This window comes from Tachyglossus aculeatus, chromosome 14 (genome assembly GCF_015852505.1).
Source record: "Tachyglossus aculeatus isolate mTacAcu1 chromosome 14, mTacAcu1.pri, whole genome shotgun sequence".
Lineage (NCBI taxonomy): Eukaryota > Metazoa > Chordata > Mammalia > Monotremata > Tachyglossidae > Tachyglossus > Tachyglossus aculeatus.
The window spans coordinates 55,347,659-55,353,350 of NC_052079.1; the positions used below are offsets into that span (position 1 = coordinate 55,347,659).

General features: G+C 44.6%; 1 non-coding gene across 1 annotated transcript; it reads left to right on the forward strand.

Annotated features, from left to right (window-relative positions):
• Positions 1-1,179: 1,179 nt before the first annotated feature.
• Positions 1,180-1,312, forward strand: LOC119937378. The gene has a single exon (XR_005454052.1). It is a non-coding gene; the product is annotated as a small nucleolar RNA SNORA7 (small nucleolar RNA).
• Positions 1,313-5,692: the final 4,380 nt, after the last annotated feature.

Sequence of the window (5,692 nt, forward strand, 5' to 3'; positions counted from 1 at the left end):
AAATACTTCATAAAGGAAAATCACCTCTGAGGAATAAAATTAGATGGTTATGCTAGATTAGAAAAGCATTTTATGCAGACTCAAACTATTTTTTTTTCCCGAGTAAATAAATTATGGTTGAGTGATATAGCTCATCAAAACACATTTCAACTCTACAAGAGAGTCATCAAAGGGAAGAAACCTTTGGAGATTAAATGCACCTATTAAAGAAGACAGAATTAAAGCTAATTGAATCCCCTTCAAAATTTCAAACAACCATGTATGAATTAATGATCTATAAGAGGAGACAGGTTAGTACTAATTCAGTCATCTTTAAGCTGAGCATCTTGGTACATAATGATTTCTCACCATGATTGTTTGAAAAGATTTCATGCATTTACAAAGTTGATTCCGCTGGAAAGAACCAGTTTGCTTGCTCTTCAGAACCTACGAGCTTGTCATTGTCGTTATCAACAACTCCACCTATTTTTCCCTCCTCCGCTTGCTGCTCCTTCTTTTCCTCCTCCTCCTTCTCCTCCGGCTCCTCCTCCTCCTTCCACTTCATCCGGGATGCTGGACTGGGTGCTTGGGAAATACACAAAAGAAGTAAAACGAATGAACCGTGCACTAAAGAAGCTTAGGCCTGAATTGAAGATGCAATTTCACCTAAATTGAAAAACTCATCCTCAACATTGTCAATGTCGTCATCTTCAACGTGCTTTGTGGAAAGATCCTGCGCTTAGGAGTCAGAGGACATGGGTTCTAATCCTGTCTCCACCACTTACCTGCTGTGTGTTCTTGGGCAAGTCGCTTCACTGCTCTGTGCCTCAGTTTCCTCATATGTACAATGGGGAAAACTACTACAAAAACTACTCCCTCCTTCTGGACTGTGAGCCCTGGGTGGGACAGGGACCGTGTCTGACCTTGAGGGTTGAATCTGCCTGAGTCAGTCAGTCAGTCAATCGTATTGATTGAGGACTTACTGTGTGCAAAGCACTGCACTAAGTGCTTGGGAGAGTACACTATAACAGCATGGGAATGGGAAGGAAAAGGGCACCAGAAAAGACCTCCCAGTTATTGATTCACAAAGCTGAGGTTGTCAAATTCCTCTTAATTTCTCACCTGGTTTCTTTCCAGAGTGATAGATGACTTGTTCAGATGTCATTAGATGTGGGTCTTGTCTGGGGATAAGTTTCATCACACCTCTCAGGGTCGCACCTGGAGAATTTCCAGTACTCCACCAGTCTCGACTACGGGAGGGAGAATCAAGCAGAGGCATTTCCATTCCTAGCTTGGGCAGTGGCTAGCGAGTGGCAGGCAATCTGCTACAAGTCAAAACTCCCCCGTGCCGGGCAGCAGAAGCACAGGAGAGAGTCGAGGGTGGAGACTCAAGTTTACTGCACAGAAGGAGGTGATAGTAAACCAATTCCGGATTTTTACCAAGAAAACTCTCTGGATCCACTACCAGAACGATTGCAGATGGAGGTGAGGTGTTCTGGAAGAGATGTGCCCATGGCGTCGCTATGGGTCGGACACGACTCCGCCACATAAGACAACATCAACAAGTTTCATCAACTTAATACAGTGCTCTGCACACAGTAAGCTCTCAATGAATACCAACGATTGAATGATTCATTTTACTAGGGGCAAAAACCCAATGTGAGAAATCTTTCAGCAGTACCCCGCCCACACTCCTGGCTGGGTGAGACTGAAGTATCCAGATTTTATAACCACTGGACCTCTGTTAGTAATAATAATAGTAATTCTACTACTACTACTACTACTCACTGTAGTATTTGTTAAGCTCTTACTATATTCCAAGCACTGTACTAAGCATGGGGCAGATAAAAGATAATCAACATGGGGCTCACAGTCTAAATAGGAGGGAGAACTGGCATTGAATCCCCAGTTGGCCGATGAGGGAACTGAGGCTCAGAGAAGTGAAGTGATTTGCCCAAGGTTACACAGCAGACAAGTGGCGGAGGAGGGATTAGAACCCATGACCTTTTGACTCTCAGGCCTATGCTCTATCCACTAGGCCATGCTGCTTCTCTAGGTGGGTGCCTTTGGATTCAAGGTCAAGTCACTTAACTTCTCTGTGCCTCAGTTACCTCATCTGTAAAATGGGGATTGAGACTGTGAGCCCCAGGTGGGACAGGGACTGTGTCCAATCTAATTTGCTTGTATCCACCCCAGCACTTAGTACAGTGCCTAGCACGTAGTAAGTGCTTAACAAATGCCATTATTATTACTGCTTTTATAAATGCCGGAGCTGGTATTAGAATCCAGGTCCTTTTAACTATTAGGTCTGTGATCTTTCCACAAGGCTACACTGCTTCTTCTCTCCCAAGTTTGGATGAAAGGGATTCTTTTACCTATAGGGCCACACCAGGTTTTGGAATATTTCCTTGGGAATGCATGCCTAGCAACCAATGCAGGAGTGAGCATGTGTCTAGCAACCAATGTAAGAGGAGATTGCACCCCTAGGTTAAGGAATGATCAACGGCGCAAGGGAGGTTTTGAGGATCCGTCCTACTGAATTTCCCCAGGACCCCCAGGTGAAGCCCATAGAGGGGTCTGACCTTCCCTTCCACCCCTTCCCTAGGCTCAGACCCCATCAATCCCTTCTCTACCATTTCATCCTTCCCCCTCCCCCCACCACCGTGAAGCAATTTCAATTTTCGCCCGATCCGCGCAAATTCCTCCCATCCAACAAATACAAGTTAAAAATTGTAATGACTTATTTATGAATGCAATTAGAAGGGTGGCATGAATAAATGATGAGAGTCAATTTTAGGAAAATAATCTGAAGGGAGCATTAGGCGGCATCTCAGAAGCGGTGTCATCATTTTTCACATCGCAATTATTTAGCGTTTTCAAATATGAATGGGGTTTTTAAAGATGGTTCATCATCCTGCTCGGGCTCCCGAGCACTGCCTTCGGAGCAATTTTGTGCGGAACTCCGTATTGAGGTTTGGCGGTTTTTATAACGGGGTCTACCCTGACGATTTTGCTATTCCTGAATCTTGTTTAGCATCTCACTGTTAGTAAATGAGGAATGGATTTTTGGGTGACCCTCTCTGGTCCGAGTTAGAAGACAATGGGGGCAATAGATTAGGACCCTGTTCCTCTCAGCCCAAGACCCCGACCTGACAGGGGCCTGGTAAAGCTTGGAAGAGCCAGGTGTTTGGTTGCCCTCCTGATTCCCATTTTCTTGGGGAAGGATAAAGCATCACACACCCCTGACTCTTTTCTCTCCGTCCCCAGTGCCCCAGCCTGGACCTTTCACCCCCAGATCCATCCAAACCAGCATTTCTGTCTGCAAGGCTCCCTGTGGGAATGGATCCCAGGATCTTGCTCCCAGCTGGGGAAAGAAGTTTCTCCTAATGTCGAATTTCAACCTTCTTCAATGTGAGGTGGCATCTTCCTCGCTCTATGGGAGATGAGATTGGGGGAAGAAATTCCATATTCACCTTGCCCACCTCTTCCATCCTTCTGTGAACTCTTGTCTTGTCCTCCTGGCTCAGGCTGACCCTTTTGACCTCTCTCTTATGCAAGTCCCCCGGAATCCTTTATGGGAACACATGGCTGATCCATGGTTAGAAATTAAGGGAGTAGCATGGGCCTAATGGCTAAAACATGGGCCTAGGAGTCAGAAGGACCTGGGTTCTAATCCTGACTCTGCCACTTGTCCGCTGTGTGACCTTGGGCAAGTCACTTCACTTCTCTGGGCCTCAGTTACCTCATCTGGAAAATTGCAGATTAAGACTGTGAGCCCCACGTGGGATAGGGACTGTGTCCAACCTGACTAATGTGTGTCTACCCCAGCAATTAGTATACAGTGCCTGGAATGTAGTAAGCACTGAACAAATACCATAAAAAAATTATTCATTCTTCATCATGCCTGGTCACAGTCCTTAGAATATTTCGGCTCATTATGGACTTGATCCTTTTAAGGCATATTCATGCTTGACTCAGTGGATGACTTTATTGGAGTTTTCTTCATCTGAACCTCATCCTGGAAAAGGAATCTGTATCAACCGCTGGTATTTATTGGGCGCTTACTGTGTGCAGAGCACTGCACTAATCTTTTGGGAGTGTACAGTGTGATAGAGTTGGTAGACACGTTTCCTGCCACATTAAGCTGCATCGTCAGGAAATGAAAGAACCTTCAACTAAGATAATAATAATAATAATAATAATAATAATAATAATAATAATAATAATAATAATAATAATAATAATGGTATTTGTTAAGCGCTTACTTTGTGCCGGGCACTGTACTAAGTGCTGGGGTGGATACAAGCAAATTGGGTTGGACGCAGTCCCTGTTCCATGTGGGGCTCACAGTTTCAATCCACATTTTACAGATGAGGGAACTGAGGCTCAGAGAAATGAAGCGACTTGCCCAAGGTCACACACAACTGTCCTTTTCAGTTTAACTAGGGATCGTCCAAGTTAAAATCAGTCTGGTCACTAGGTCAGTGATATTCATTGAACACCCCTCACAGATCATCCAACACCCCTGACGCTCCCCATCTCCATCCTTGACTCTCCCCCAGTGACCCAGCATGGACCATCCAATGAGTGTAAAACATCATTCCGTTGTCCTCTATCGATCATACCCTTTGGGAACCAGACTCCCAATATCGCTTTACCTTTGAAGGCGATGGATGTGTGGAGGGGTGGAAATTCACTGAGGAGCAGGGATAAGAAGCAAATCAAATGAAAAACTTACTAAGAGGTAAATTCAAATTTATACAAAGGAATTTCAATGAAATCAAATGTAGAAGGAAATGGGGGAGGATTGATTAATTATTGAAACAATGGGACTAATTCTCCAGCTGCTCCATAGACACCCTTACCTTACCAGAAAAAGCAATTAAAAAGTATCAGCAAGGATATTAAATTCTTAGATTCCCCACTGGTTCCTCTGTTGGGGTCAGAGAAGCCACCCTGCCTCCTCCCATCTCCCCCAGTTCCAGCCATCATGATAAAGCCAGAAGCAGAGTGGCTTAGTGGAAAGAGCAGAGCTTGGGAGTCAGAGGTCATGGGTTCTAATCCCAACTCTGCCACTTACCAGCTGTGTGACTTTGGGCAAGTCACTTAACTTCTCTATGCCTCAGTTCCCTCATTTGTAAAATGGGGATTAAGACTGTGAGCCCCACGTGAGACAACCTAATTGTTTTGTATCTACCCCAGCACTTAGAACAGTGTTTGACACATAGTAAGCACTTAACAAATACCATTATTATTATTATTTTTATTATAAATAATTATGGCATTCCAGAGTGGCATCTCTGATTCGACTGCGCTGATTTGTCAAGGGAGTCAGCTTGTTGTTGATATTTTTCAGCTGTTCCCCATGGAGGGAAATATTCTTTGTAGTTGAAACCAAAGGATTGCTGATGGAAATATTGGCTCCAGCAGAATCAGGGTGAGCAGTATTTACGAAGATGGTCCGTTTGCAGAAAGCTGTGCATGGCAGAAAGAAATCTGCAGGAAGTGACATTGTCCTACCTTAGCTCACTGCCCGCCCTCCCTAAGGCTCTGACTTCTTCCATCCTTTGAGGATTTGTGAGATGGCAGTCCCCCTAGATTATGAATCCCGGGTTGGGTAAGGGTGGTGCCAGATTCAATGATCAATTCTTTCCTTCATTCAATAAATCGTATTTATCGAGCACTCTGTGTGGAGCACCGTGTGGAGCACCGT